General features: G+C 40.5%; 2 long non-coding RNA genes across 8 annotated transcripts in view; one reads left to right on the plus strand and one right to left on the minus strand.

The window, feature by feature from the left end:
- The window catches only part of LOC106031698 (uncharacterized), a 524,145-nt gene that overhangs the window by 447,978 nt on the left and 60,081 nt on the right, over positions 1–16,086 (plus strand). The gene's annotated exons all lie outside the window — the stretch shown is intronic.
- Positions 1,910–8,530, minus strand: LOC136791272 (uncharacterized). The gene is made up of 4 exons (XR_010832901.1): positions 8,377–8,530; positions 8,204–8,266; positions 6,768–6,789; positions 1,910–3,046 (listed from the first exon to the last, which is right to left on the minus strand). It is a non-coding gene; the product is annotated as an uncharacterized lncRNA (long non-coding RNA).

A 16,086-nucleotide genomic window follows, 5' to 3' on the forward strand; every position in this document is an offset into this window, starting at 1 on the left:
GCCTTGCTAATCACACCTCACGTGTGCTGTGACAGCTTCAGTACCTGACGGACACGGCGCTGTTCTCTTACAACTATTTTAGATTACCCTGAATCATATTCTGTCCCAGCCCTGGGGAATATTAATCACCATTTTATTACATTCGGCTGGAGAAGTTGGAATTCATTATTGTAATTTTTAACTATACATTATGGAATAACAATGAGATTGAACTAACATACACTTATTAATTAACATTAATGATAACTAGGAGGAGAGAGAAGCAGTCTGCCAGCTGTAGATTTTTCCATACGATGCTGAACAAAGTAGCATAGAGCCATCTGAAGAAAAGCATTCAAAATTATTGTTCAGCAGTTTCAAAGCAGAAGTCCTTTTACTGTGAAACACAGGTCAGACTGCATTAGACTGGAATTTAATTTAATGTAGCGCCTACTACTCCTTTAGTTTCCCAAAGCACAAGCAGGCATCTTGTGCTAATCTGTAACTTGTTTGCGACGAGCCAGATCTGGGCTTGCCAGAAGCTCACCCAGCTCCACTGTGGGCACTGATATTGTGAGGCTGATTTACACCAGCCAGGGTTTGGTCCACAGCCAGAGGTGTGTTCATAAAACAGCAAAGCAAGAGAAATATTTAAAAAGAAAATGGGAAGGCTAGCCAGTTGATCCCACTTATTCCTATTACTTTTTTTTGTGCCTGCTTGATCCAACACCCACAGAGTTTAATAAGTTTTGGCTCAGATCCCACGTGAACAATAAGATCCTCAATTTTTGCCCTGAAGGACATTAGCAAAGGCACAAATGAGAATTCATTTAATGTCTCATCCACTACAAGACACTTCCATAAATGAAGGTGTATTGCAGGTACAGAAAAGCATGTGGAAAAACATGTATCATGATGTGCTCAGGGGGAAAAGTGGAAATATAATATTTTTCTAAAGCTATTTCTTGTTTACCCATTTGATAATTTACTGGCATTTTACACTCCAAGTACGAAGCACGTTTGAGGACAAGAAGTTGATCTTCTACCCAAGCACTTGTCTGAAGTACTTGCAGAACTGTCTGCGGGCTCGCTGTCTTTGCAGACCCTCACTAACAGAGATCAGGAGTTGAATGAGGTGTTATTCCCTGACACTATAATTATTTCTTTTTCTTCTGCCTTTTCCCAAGCAGGACAGCAGCTGCATGTCTGTATGTCGGGTGCCATTGGCATATACAGTCCCAGGGGTCAGACTTTAAAGAACCTCATACGTTTTGTCACTGAATGAAGGGCTCACGCCTCACAACACTGTGCTCCAATATTAATATAAATCCCGTAGCCACTGCAGATAAATTGCTTGTGCGTTCTTTTTCCCACTATAAGTATCAGTCTAGTTCGCGTAACAGCTTCTGCAAAGTCTGCCCTTGACCTCTGCTGCTATTCATATCTAAATCAAATGCCTTCCGTTTATTGTCTGCACACTTTATTTCTTGACCAGGCGTTGTGATCGTAAATGTTTTATAGAAAAAAAAGTTAGTTATGCTTAGGGATTTTGCATAAAATTTGCTTTGTTATAGACTTCTTTTTTATTGTGTACTTGACAATCTTCTTTGAACTGTGCTTCAGTTTGAACTTTCTTGTTTGAACAATGAGAATATTATTTCATCTTACACTGTCTGTATTGTTTATTTACATTGAAAGATTTTGGAAATGGGGATTGCTTTTTTATGGTGCTTTTTACTAACAGTGTTATGGTCATTCATTTTCTACACTAAAACATTTTAAAAGATTTAACTTTTTTATTAAAACTGATATTTTAAATCAGTCTTTTCCCTTTCATGCATGTAATATCTGTGTTTGAAACTACTGACTTTTGAGCAGAGTTACTATTTCCAAATTTGTTTTTAAAGCAGTTTCTGTGTTGTTAATTTCTTAAGCATTAAAAGTCAAAAAGACAATGAATATATTTGAACCATATTGGCTGTTGTTTCGGTACTGATGGCTGCTGCTATCATGTAAGGAGATAGGGAGAGGAGCAAAACTTTGGTTTTTCACTCCAGAATTCACAGAATGGCAAACGATAAAAGAAAGTGAAATTGAATGGCTTTGGCAAATTTTATTAGGACCTGAACAGCATACCTTTGACAAGCATCTCAGACAAATGTGGTCCCCTGGACTGCATAAAATGAGCTGTTTGAGACTACCTCAAGCCAAGTCAATGTAAAGGCACTGCTGCCAATCCTTCCCAGGAGGGCTGTGTGTGGCTGGGGCATAGCAATAACCTGTTCAATGGCAGACAATTTCCCCACTGCCTGGGTTCACACACGTTTATGGAGTCAGCTGAGAGAAGGAAAACGATTCCATATTTCCTGTCACTCTGTAGATGCGGGAGACAAAACATAGAGATGGTAGGGACTCGCCTTCAGCACTGCCCGCTCCACTCTGGAGCAGTAAAAGTGAAGTCAATCTGTGCTTGCTCTCAGAAATGACCCCTCATTCCAGCACAGCTGCCAGAAGAGGGCTTCGTTTCCCAAACACAGAACAGAGGTGTCACATATGCTGTCGGCTTGTCTTTTATTGCAGTCAGCTGCTTAATGATGCTGTCTCCAGCTTTCCAAGGGAGTCCTGTTAGCACCTATTCCTCAGCAAACTGGAAAAGTCGACTGACTCTCCAGCATTTCGGCTGGAGGTTTTAGAAGTACTGATTACTTCAGCCTTTCCTTTGTCAAAATGTCTGTGCATTCAGACAAAAATATGCAGCACTAGATCTATGGCACTGTTAGCTCTCCAGGGAAACGGGAAGGGAAGGAATCTCCTGTGGGAATTCTCCATGAGCAGGCAACAGCAACACATCAGCTATTTTAGCTCCTTCTTTGCAGATGGTTTGACAATCTGTTACAAGCTGTCCCCCGGCATGCAGTCTTCCCTCTCTGCTTTTCTTCAAGTGACAATATCTCCAGGTATCTAGCTCCAAAAAACATTCCCCTTCGATCCCACTGATACCTTCTGTATGATGAGCTTTCCGCAGATATCCACTGATCAGCAGGATGACTCTGGATCCTATTATAATCTGCCAGGTAGAAATAGATAAATCAATTAGCCCGGGCTCAGCTTGTTTCATCATTGTGACAGCTTCCCATGAGCCTGCATTCATCAGGTTCCCTCAAAACAGCCAGCCCCCACATCCATCTGACAGCTACATTTCCATGACGGAACTCCAGGTTAATACATCCCTAATCTTTATTTAATTACTCATTAATAATCCAGGTCCTGATCCCTTCACCTCCTTCCCCTCCCTCCCTTTTCCTTTTTTTTTTTTTTAATTGATTAGCGAATGTTTGCTGGGAAACTGGTCTGATGGCTAAAATTGTTGCCACGAGTGTTTTGGCATGAACTTCATGGCAATTTTGTTAATCAGAATAAAATAAGCACCTAAGTATCTTTTGCTTCTTATTAAAGGACACCGGGTACATCCAGTTATATATAGCAACAGGTTTCTGTCTGACAGAGGCGGCAGCACGATTACTGTGCTGTGGTACATGCTGCGGCAGCCATTCTGGCAATCACATCAAACATGGGAATAAGCACTCCTCTCTGCACACCCTGCCTTGTGAGTTACCCATCCTGACAATGCAGGTTTCTTTATCTTTTCAGGTCCACTGGTGTAAATCAGGAGTAAAAATAGACTAAGGGAAAACAGGTAGAAAGAAGGAAGGCTCAGACATTCTTATACACCATAACTGTCATATTTCTGAGATACCCCCACTTTGTCTGCAAAGGAAGTGTTACTGGACAGTGAGACATTCTGTTGTGTTGTATTTAAACTGATTCCAATTCTAATTTTATAATTTTCAATGTTTTTTGTCAAAATGTCTATCAGAGGGAGAAACCTGAGAGAAACAGAAGCTGAGGTAAAGCAGGCTGAAAGCAGTAATTGTTGCACTGTAATTTGTTGAACAATCAAATCACACTAAGCCTGTATTTTCCTTTCTAAATACTGGATCTGCTCAGGTTAGGACTGCATTATAGTGTAACTATCTGTCAGGTTTCTGTGCATCCAACTGAGCTCTCCCGTGCTGATGACCAGCAGGCTCACCTGCGGCCTTGCACTGAGATATGTAGCAGCTTTAGCCCTGTTGGGGTCGGTTCTTAAATAAGTGTTTCAGTTCTTCAGCTCGCTCTTGATCTCATTCAAGTCAAAGTCATGAGCCCCTTTCTGCCTCCTTTTCTATTATGCAAGTCACTGAAGTTCCTTTTCCATCTTCAGATCGCTTTGTTGAAGAGTTTAAAAAACTGATTTCATTTTAGTTTTTGTGTTATTTACAGATTGAAAATTGGGAGAAGTCCGATCTGGTCGCTGGAGCAGTTGCTGTGGCTTTTTGCTAGAAGCCTGTATTTAGCAGGGGCAGGTGTTCCCGGGCAAGCTTTAATCCTGCAGGTAACAATAGTCGTAAAGCCACAGTGACTTCAATTGCTTCAGTTACAGCTAAGTATCCATGGTCTTTTCTCAGCTCTGCAGCTTTCTGTGGCTGCAAATCTATTAATAATGATGACATTAGATCTTTGCACTGGGCCAGCCTGGAAGTATATCAAACCAAGATATCTTACCTCCTACAGTAGGAAGCAGTGGACATCTAAGGCAGAGCGATATTTCCAAGGTATGTTCTCCAAACCTCCTGTGAATTGCAGCTTAAATCTTGAGACATATATAGTGCCTTCGTGGAGAGAAATCTCAGTGGATTATTCTTCTAGTATTTTTTTCAGTTACTTTTTGAACTCGCATAAACTTCTAACATCTCCAGCATCCTGTGGTAATGAGCTCCACAGTTTTAATTGCATTTTGTGTGAAGTGTCTTTTTTTCTCTTATGCTTTTTAAAATCTGTCATCTGTTCATTTCATTTAATTCCCCTTAATCCTTGCATTTGAAGAAAAATGAATAATTGTCCTCTGTGCACTTTCCATTGCTCCATTGATTTTATAGACCTCTATCATGTCTTCTTCATTTATCTCTACTCCAAATGGAGAAGTCTTAATCTCCTTAGCCCTTCCTCATGTAGGAACAGTTCCTTACCCTTCTAAGCTTTCTATCTTAGCTAACTACATTAATAGAGATTGCAATACGTCTAAACCATTGACAGATTTTTTTTTTATACTGACTGTACTGTTAGAAAGCTGTAGAAGCTCTATGGTAAATATTTGTCTTTGAAGACTTCTTAGTAGCCAACATCTGTTAAATTTTCTGCAGAGCGAGAGGCAGAAGTAGTGCTCCCAACCTCCAGCCACTGCAGAAACATCCTTCATCCCCCGGAATCCTGAACTTCCTGGAGCAGAAAGGGAAAGGGATGGGTTTATGAGCAGTGCGGCAGGGAAAGAGCATGACAGTAAGTCACACAGAGAAACTGCAGCATATAACAGCTTTAAAGTAGATAAGCAGAAATGGATAAAAAGCAAAAGTTAACTTTCCCTGTTGATCTGAGTGGGAGATCGAGTCTCCCATATCTTTATGGGGCACTTTTTTTTCCTCATAGTTTGAGGGATGGAAAAGTTTTATCAGCCTAGTACTGACAATACTGTGTTGTTGCCTTTGAGATGTTGCTGTCCATATTTGATCACCGTGGCTTGAACTTCTCATTCCTGGCTCTCCAGGTGTCTACCAGGACACTCCAGTGCTAATACAAAGCACCAAAAACAACTACAGTCCTGGTCCTCTCTTTAAGAGACCCCAGGAGTTGTATGAGGAGAGCACGTAGTGATTAAAGCCACTGCACTTATTTTCACTTGTGAGCTGAGTTGGAATATTCAATTTAAATCTCAAAACCAGGCAGTTAGAAGCTGCCAGTCTAATTGATTCAGTCCTCAGATTGGTTCCCCTTTCATTTCCAGGCAAGGGTTTGGATTGATTTTTATTTTTAAATCCAGATCGCTGTGTCTGCCCTGTTATGAATTACAAAAAAACTTTCCTTTCTCCATCTTTGGCAGAGACTACAACTACAGACCCTTGAAATTAGATTAATTTCTGCTAAGACAAAACAAAAATCTATTTTATCTGTAACATCTATTTCAGAGCTTGGCTTTCTGAACACCACTGCAACGTGGCATTATCACTTTAAACCCTCTGTGCCAACCCTTGGCGTCAGTGCCATAGATTTACTCCACCTCATGTCAAGTCTGATTAACAACAGGATTAGATGGATGGGTTTGGTGCTGTGGCTGGTTAGTTCATGTCACTGTATCTCCAGCATTATCGATGTACTTGTCGTGGTGAGCAGTTGTATCCTGGTGGGTGTAGGGATGCTGTTGATGTGGGTAGGATTTTTTTGTGGTACTTAGACCTTCTGTCTGAGAGCATCACCAGTTGTTGCTGCCTTCTTCCACTATCCTATAGCTTACTTGGGATATGTCTATAAAAGTCTTTTGCCTTTTGACTTCCATAGTTCATGATTGGATGTATAGCTCTGCCCTGGATATGTGTTTGTTTATTTTCAGCATCATATGTGTGTTGAAAGTATAATTTCCTTTCTACCTGTTTCGCAGTGATGCAGATAGAATAACAGCTAACACTGTTAATAAGCCCTTTCTACTATAGGGACAGGTTGTTCTCTTCTTCCTCATGCTGGAGAGTAGCTCGCTCATGCTGGCGGACCTTATGGTTTTCTGGGACTGGAAGGCACAAGTAGACAGTGTAATGCAAACTAGCATGGAGACAGCAAAGGCCCAGCCAGAGGTGGCCTTGGTCTTCAGCCAAATTAATTACCTTCCTATTTTACATTTCACTAGCCTTTCTGCTCACCTTCAGGTTAAGCTGGCACAACCTGTGAGAAAATAAAATAAAAATAAAAACCAGGAAATAAAGCCACAGTGTGAAGTTGTCAGAAAACTCAGTCATGTGGCTCTGTAGGAGATCCCCACACCTGACTGACGACAGACAGCTATCAGAAGGAAAATCAATGTATTTGATTTTTTTTTTCGTTTTTGTTTTTTCTTTTCATATGACTGGATCTGTGGCATACAGGCAGGAAAGCTGAGCGGAAAGGTAGCAAGCCAAACTAAATTATTTCTGGAAGAAAACTAATTCCTTTTGAACGAATGAAAATACTCTTTTTAGTACTCTCTCTCTGGAAGTGCTGCTCGCTCAGGTTAAGATACTGTTGTACATTGGGGTTTTACTAAAGTTTAAGATAACAAAAAATTAAGAAAGGGTGGACCAGTGTACATAACATGGAAATAAACAGTTCTGTCTGCATGAAACTTTGCCTATGTTAAAATATCACAACAGGAGGAAGATTTTGCATAGCTGAAGAAAATCTTAGCAAATTTGGAGTTGGACCTGTTTGTGTTTCACTCCCAGTACACAATTCATATTCATAAACATCAACTTCTGGAGTCTCATTCATGTTCTTTCCATGTTCCAGGGTATGGAGGGTGGCTTGCAGAGATATCTGAGGTGGCTAACAGAGAACAGAAGAAATCTCTGGTGCCTCTCACATGGTTCTTGTTTTGCGTGGGACTTTTGCGATGTAAGAATTAATTGGATGGCAGCAAAAAGTTTCTATGAATATGTTATTACTTGCTGAATTCAACACTGCATCCAAGTAGTCTATTTCAAAAATATTTACTAAATAGCGAGCTATATTCAGAGCAAGTTCCAAAGAATTTAACTGCATTGAAATGTGAATGAGACGAACATGTTGAAATTGGGTCCACTCTTGGATCTGTTAAACAGCTCTTTTGTTAAGCATAGCAGAAGACAATTTGCATTAGTGAAATGAAAAATAGAGAAATTAATCAAAGACCATGTATTCTGGATTATGTTCTACCACCTCAGCTCATGATGGATTTGTTGTTGACAATAATGCAAAATTAGCATGCACAACAATTCCATCTCCCTGAAACAGATCCATGAAGGGTCTGAGCAGGAGCAGCTGTCATGGAAGAATCTGTTGCAAATCAGAAGGATATAATTACTGTGACACTGTTTGAGAAGAGATGGACTTCAAAGATGCACATCAATCAAGAAACACTGGAGGTTAATACAATGTCTCGGGAAAAGCCCGAGTGAATCTTAGACAACATAATGCCATGAAGATGGATTTATAATTTCAGGGCTTTACATCTCCATGAATGTTATTTTTGTAATATTGATAAAATACAGTGGAAAGCTGAAATCAAAATGGTTCCTTTAGATACACTATTATCAAAAGGTCTCTGCTTCTCTTTTTTTCTTACCTTGACAGCTCCACTTCCCTCAGGCCTTGTAAATCTCTCTTCTTGCTAGACAAAAGTGCCGTGCTGAAAATAAATAAGTAAATACATATCATTGCCACCCAGAAGTTCAAACACTCCCTAATTATCATTCCTTTTAAGCCACTGACACCACTCCATATTTTACCTACACACACCTATGGATCAAATCCTGATCTGAGGCTTGCTTTGATCAGCAACGCAGCAGCTCATGTTCTGTGCTCTGCTCTCACTGACTGAAACATTTAGGAGAGAGAAAAAAGAAAAAAATATTCAAAAATAAGTTTCCAAAGAGAGCTCAGAGAAGAGCACATGCCCGGTGAAAGGAGAGTAGAAGGATCAGAGTATAATCTCAAAGCTCTAGTTGCAGCACAGGCAGTGTCACTGAGGTTTCCAAGGACTTGCCGAAGGTTTGTGCTCTACTCATGTGTTGGTCACCTCTACTGTAAGCCAGATCACTGTCACTACTGTGACTGATGGTATTTGTTGATTTCAAATAGAAGCTGTTAATGTTGTAGCTGAGCACAGCTGCCAGGTTATATGTGCGCCTGTGGTGCTCAGCAGTGGGGACGTGCAGCTGTACGGAAAAGCCCAACGCTATGGTGACCTTGCCCATAACAAGCACAAGAGTCACTTTTCACCACGGCTGCTCATGCGGTCCGTGGCACCAGGGGGTGGCTACAGCAGCAGCTTTGTACCGAAGGCAAAGGGTTTGAATACCCTCAGGAAGTGTGACAGCAGGCAGGTGCCTTGGACAGGACATTCAGCTTTTCAGTGGGTGGGATAAGGCCTGTTCTATGGCAGGAACACAGCCCAAGAAAAGCATTCCTGGACATTTTTGTCAGAGTGAGGGGAGGAACAACATCCTCAGAGCTTAGTACAAAAAGGGTTGTTAGGAAGCAATGCAAAAAGCTGTTGTCATCTTCTTCTAGTGAAACAAGTCCTACAAGGCACTCCAGTGAAGCTCTCTTCCCAACTGCATTTTTCTCACATCCTCACAACAGGGTTCAGAAGATATTGAGTGGTGACCTCTCCAGCAGCTTGGCCGGCATCTTTTAGACGTAAATCATTTCATCAGTAAATTGTGTGAACATGTGATTTCTTTAAAATCCATAGCACTGCAAGCCTATGGAACAGGGAACATTAAGGAGACAGTTAATAAGACAGAATCTGCAATGAGACAAGGAGAAAGTATCCGGTGTTTTGCAAGATGGGAAGAAGCTAAAATAGTTAAAGCCACTCGTTGGCTTTGGGTGCATCTCCTTGGCTTGGTGTCTCATAAGCTTAATGTGGAGTAGGCCCACCAAAGCCACGGGAAAACAGCAGCAGTTACGATAATCCAAATATAAGCAAGGAAACAACACACTGCAAGAAGGATTGCCAGTTATACTTAAAAATATCTGGTTTTAACCTTACAGTGAAAAGATTTTTTTTTCTTCTCGTTTTCCTGCTATATTTTTCAGTTACCACAATTTCTTAATGTCAGACTTCATAACAGGAGAGGTAGTGGACATGATGAGGATAAATGAAGCCAATAATTTCAGGGAAAGGAAAAAAAACTCACACAGATTAGTCATATATTCCAAAGCAGCCAAGAATTGTCTGCAGGAAGATAAAGAGGGAATAGAATATTAATAACTCAAAAGTTATAAATAGGGTGCAGGTGTCCTGTTTAAATAAAGATTAAAATATTTGGAGTCAAATTATGTGCCTTGGTAGAAATGTGTGCACTTTAAAGCTTTTTGGTCCAAGCTATTGGAAAATGAATATAATTCCAAATTCTGGAAAATATAAAATAGCCTTCTTGTTTTGTCTTACCAAACCTATTAGAGTGACTCCCTCAGGACATTTGCTTCATAGGCTTTCAAGCACTGAAGTTAAATTAAGACAAAGTAAGCCTGTAGTATATGATATGCCATTTAGCTGGTGACACATAGATATCCAGTCAAACTTCACTCATATTGTTCCTTCTTCAGACAAACCTGAACTGCCTTCAGCTCTTACACATATGTAATGTGTATTTCAGCTGGTGATGCATCTTTCATACAATGTAAGTTGAAGTCTGCAGCAAGGTTGCTTTCTTTGATCTAACCAAAATTCCTTGGTTTGTCTACAGAAGCCTTACAGGCTTTCACAGGCTTTTCCCATTCTGCTTCGCCCACTCCAGGAATATCACTGTGTAATGGCTGGTGCAAGATCTCCTGTCTAGATCCATCCCCAGACCATTAGTTACCTGCAGTGCATTGCTCACAGGTCCTCCCAGCTCTGCTTGTGGCCGCTGGAGGCTAAACAGCTGAAACTGAGGCTGATTGGAAGATTAGAGCATGGGCTGCAGCATTACATGCTTGACTTGTTACCTAAAGGCTTAAAAAGGATCAGAGGCAATACAACTCTGGTTTGTTTCGTAGAGGAGGCGTATTTCTCAGGCAGCAGTGAGACTTCTCTTGCTCCTGCTAACAGCATCGGATGCACAGAGGCTGCAGGAGTGGGAACGGTCTGTCCTCTTGTCTCTCTAGGCAAAACAGCTCCCTTTTATACCTGTAGTTTTATGATGTGCATGTTTCATATCCTTCTAACGCAGCACCAGGCCCTCTGCTCCCTGCTTCCCTCCTTCATCCCATCCAGCATGCAGCAGCTCCACGTATGAACTTACTGATGATTTGATATAGTAGCACACAGCATGCTCATGCGGAGGCCCCTAAGTAGCACCTTGTGGTTGGTCAGAGCTTTAAGGACCAGTTCAGAAGCATGTTAAACTGTTTTTAATTCAGGGAAGTGTCTAACAGGTATTTCACTCTTAACTGCAGTGGGATTTTGCCCAGTGCTTAAAGGTAAGCACCAGCTGAACTACTCTTCTGAACAGAGGCTTCACCCAGGGGTCTGGCATAAAGTTAATTTTCTTTGTGGCTGCTTGTTTTTAATTTACTATTTTTATGTTAGGGATAAAATCAATTGCATTATATGTATGTATATACATATATATTTATACATGCTTTTAACCACATAGCCGAGTCTTTTGCTTTTCTATATTTTTGGGAAGTTAGTTATGTAGTAAAATACATTTAAAAGTAAATTTGACCCTCTGTTAGCCAGGCAATCTTCTAATAAAAAAACAAATTATCTCCTACTGAGTATCACACCAATCCAGTTGCTTTCTCTAGGAATATTGACATGATAATCTAATCTTGATTTGATGTAAAAGAAAGAAATATTTTTAAATACTGACAAATATCCTTTTCAAATTATATTTGTTAGGAAAGAAGATGATTTAGTTCTAAAAAGCCTTATCCCATATGAAAAATAGAGTAGGCTGCACTGAAGTTTGAAACACTAAAATCTATATTAAGGAAATTGTTATAGAAACCATAGTAAAACATTGATTTTAAGTGCAAATAAGCATTTCTGCCATTTGAATGCAGATATATGTTCATACTTAGTGCCCAGCCGATGCTAATTGTCTAACCTAGTGTATTCTGAAATTACACACGCATTCTGAGTTTTTTCTCCCCCCGAGACTGAAAATTTAACTGTAACAAAGACTTATTTGGCTTGAAACAAAATACTTAGGAGTGCCTTACTCTTCATTAATCACCTGTTCTCTAAACCAGTTATTCTTTGCGTTCTTTCTGTTATGAAGCCTTCCAAAATAGAATTCCAGATTGCTCAACATTCAGAGAAGAGTTAGTGTTATATATCACCAGTGTCACCATTTACGTTCAGATACAGTGGGAATATATTTAGCATTAAGAAGAATAAGCATCATGAAGTTAAAATACAATGTTGTGTAATTTTAAAAATTATCATTCTTGAAATTCAGGATATAAACAGTGCATGAGGAGAGATTTCAAGATGTAAAACACCTGAATCTCATCCATTGTGGGATTTTGGGGACTTCACAGACATCCTTCTTCCTTCTCTCCTATCCCCTGGAAGAAGCATGCAGTAACAGTTGACAAGCGTAATATGTACCTGACAAGGCAGAGTGAAACGCGTAGTGATTGTCCTTCTGTAGCTCAGGGAAGTCCTGATTCTCTGTTTGCTGATATTAGCCCTTTGTCAGAAGACTGTGACTTCAACTCCAGGAATTCAGCTAGAGATGGCATTGTAGAAGAGGTAAAAAGTCTCAGGTTTGAAAACAAATGGACAGGGAGATCTTTAAATATATGATATAGGTCTAATAAAAATATTATTTTATACAAAGACTTTAAAAACAATACGGCAACAGAAGTTTTAACAGGGAACATTTAAGGGGGAAAGGAGCAACGTGTACTGCGTGATGGGTAGCTACATACTTATAATGCTCCCTAGCAGCTCTCTTCTGTGTCTGTGCAGCTCTCATGTTATAAGTTCAAAGATTGATTAATCACCTGCTCAGATGCACCATAAAGTTTTAGAGTTTTTCCCTTGGTAGAAGTCTGGAACATTTGGGGGGGGGGGGGGGGGGGGGGAAGAGGCAATTTACAAACAAGGCCAAGGGAACCTGAATAGGTGTTATGATTTAAAACCAAGCATTTACTGATAAAAGCTGCCTACTCTCTTTCAAGTACTTTGATCACGGAGGATTGAGGGGGCTGACTGCAGCATGCCCTCCCTTACTGCCTTCCCTCAACCGGGGCACAGCAGTCCTGCGAGCCACTGCGTGTTTCTTGGCATGACACGTGATTTCAGAATGTGGTAGTTTATTAAATGATGCACTTTGATATTTAAAAGTTCTTCTGAAAGATTAAAAAAAAAGGAAACGCAAAAGAGGAAAACCTCCTCAGCTGGTGTAAAATGGTGTAGTTCCCCTGATTTCATTAGAACAATGCTAATTCAGGCCAAGCAAAACAGCTGAGGGAAGATACTTCAAGGAAGGTATACAGATCTATGTGCTTGAGTTCAGGACATGCCTCTGTTCTGAAGGCCAGCATCTGTACCTTGGTCATAATCTTACTTCTTCATCCTCTTGTTCAGTGGGACTCTTAAGTGAGAAGTCTAATTTTAAGTGCACCCCTGACATTTTCTCCCTTGGCAATAATTTGACATATTCCACATCTTATTACTTATGAAACCTGACATCATGTCAGTCTTCCAGCGTGAACTTTCAGCCACTTCAGTCTTCTTCCTACTTAATTACAGCCATGATTGAGGGAAAATTGTTAGCTGCTCTTGTCCACCTAGGCCACTGATGGGTGGATTATGACATATGCTGATCCAAATCATGTTTCTAAATTTGTTAATATATTAATACTAGGCTACCAATGGAAGTATACATACTTATGTATGTACTTGAACGCATATGTACGTATATAAATGCTTTGCAGTATGTGTATCTGTGATAGTAAAACAGTATTGTCATGTTTTGCAGGGACATTCAGCATTGAATCAGTATTAATGAAATTGTATTATTTGCAGAGTGCATGCAGTGTTCAGACTATTTTCTTTTCACTTCTGTTACGCTGAACACTTCAAAAGCTATATGCATTTGGACTTAAAGGAAGACAAGTAGTTTTCAGCTCAAACTGCTTGCCCGTGGCTTTGTTACCCCCTTGCAGGAGATAGATTTCCTGATAGAAAAACATGCCCCAAAATAGAAGTGAAAGTGGGAAATAAAAATTAATTTCCATACGAGTAATTTTTAACAGATCCTTTAATGATTGTACTTTGATACTTTGACAGAAAGAAAGAAAAAAAAAAACAACCCTGTTGCAGTTGTGTGTTCTCTACAGTTTCAGTCTTTGCACCTGCAGCTACTGCTTTTGGCTGTTTGGAAAGAATTAAGTAGTAATGAGTCGAAAGACATGATTTGTATCTTGTGTCTGGCTGAGTCTGTCTGTCTCATAGTAAGGCTGTATGGAGAAAAATGTGCATAGTGGTAAGTCATGGTGCTTCTCTGTAGAAAGGTCAAGGAAATCTTGAGGAGCTCCCCAAGGATAAATGCCAGCGCCCAGGGAAGCGCTGATGTAGGTGATGCTGGCGGAGCAGAGTCCTGCCCTGCTCCAATTCCTGGGCAAGATCCCAGCAGCTCGGGGAGCCCTCGGCAGAGCCCCAGGGCACCTGGAGGAGCAGCAGCGGGGTTGGGGCCGTGCTGTGCCCCCGCCCCAGAGCCCCAGTACTTCCCAAGGAAGGTGTGAGCCATTCCAGCAGGTGGAGGGTAGCGTATGGCCCTGCATGGAGCTCGTTCTCCTATTTTGCTCTCACAGAGAATGCAAATCCTGGTGGATTTGTTTCCCAGGAAAGATACCTTATTCTGCTGATTGGGGGGTTTTTAGAAGTTAATCCATGCTCCATACTCATGCAGTGAGACATCCCTGCTAGCCACAGAAGCTAAACATCGAGCGCTGCTCAGGCATTTTGGGAAGGGGAGCTGACAAGGGAGCCTCTGACTTCAGGGACAGGCTGGTTCGCCGCCTGTCTGCACTCCTCCCCATCTGCTGCAGTGGCAGCATGCCTGCTTCAGCAGCCTCCGTGCTGCTAAAGTGGGGTGTGTGCTGCCCGTGGAAATGGCAACTAGTTTGCCTTGTAAAAATGCAAGTGTTTCTCAGGAAGTTTTGGTTGAGTTCCTTTGTATCTGAGTGTGTGTGTATATATATTTCTATGTTGTACATACACGTGCATGTGTAGGCACATTGTTTCTTTCAAATATAAATTATTTCCATTGTTTGTTTTCTACTCTAATTGCATTCTTCAAATTCTTGAAACTGTAGGTCCTTGCATCTCTGCCCTTCATTTGTAGCCGTCAGGGCTGTGAGCAAGGTTCGTTGCCTGCACTTCGAGCTGGAGGTGGCAGCTCCGATCCACAGCCAGCAGGCTCCTGGCTTCTCTGGAAAGACACACTGTCCATGCAGAAGCTGCACCAGAAAGGGAAATGTAACCTCTGAAATTTTAGCTTTTGTGAGGTGCCGTGATGATGGGCATGGCAGAAATGCGCGAATTGCTATTGCTACCATGTGAAAAAGCTGCTTTGAAACCTTTGAGCTTCAGAATCCAACTTTCATATAGAAATAACACTTGAGAAATTCAAGGCTTTAATGCTGACTCTTCCGTACAATAGAAAATTTTCTGCTTCCCCTAGTGACTGAACAGAAGTTACACTGAATTTTTGCCCTACTACCATCATTCACTTTTCATCTAAAAATGTCAACTAAGTTTCAGAGTGGAGTCTGAATTTATCTGGTCAAATTAACCTTCTCAATAGTCTTAAAGCAAGACCTGACCTTTGCTGAGGTATATCTTACGTCAAATGCTTTAAGGAAATATTCAGAACCTAAAGATTGCTTTGAAAGTGAGTTGCTGTCTTCAAATTAGGAACAGTGTTTAATGTATACAGAACTTGATTTTTTTTCAAAATACAGAAGGAAAAAAAGATATTTTCCTTGAGTCCTGAAGCAGAACCTTCAGACTGAGCCCCACTGTTTCTATTGGGACAAAAAAATCAAACTGTGAGCCAATTTTTCCATCTTATATGATTGATATGTTATGCACTAAATTTCAATTCGAAGCATACAGTTTTCACCTATATCTGTGAAAAATGAAGCCTTACTATGATTTTATTTCTTGACTCAGCATTTTTGGAAGAAAGGGGAATGCCCTACATGTCTTAGAGAATCGAAATAAGAAAAAACATAAATAACATCCATGGTTTTTGATGACTGAACCCAATCTGTCCCAAGCTCACTGCTTGATTGTACTTTACACAGCAAATGAAAACAAGGGAAAACATTGTTCAAAATGGTAATGAAGCTAAATTTGGTACATTTACGTTATTTTTTTAGTCATTGTAATGCTCAGGGCAGAACTGCTGTGTGTCCGAGTGGATACCTGTTTAAGGACAATTTGATGCTTTGTCCTTTTTGGTTTGAAATCTGAGTAAATGTTGACTCTTGATT

Source organism: Anser cygnoides, chromosome 7, assembly GCF_040182565.1.
Source record: "Anser cygnoides isolate HZ-2024a breed goose chromosome 7, Taihu_goose_T2T_genome, whole genome shotgun sequence".
Taxonomy (NCBI): domain Eukaryota; kingdom Metazoa; phylum Chordata; class Aves; order Anseriformes; family Anatidae; genus Anser; species Anser cygnoides.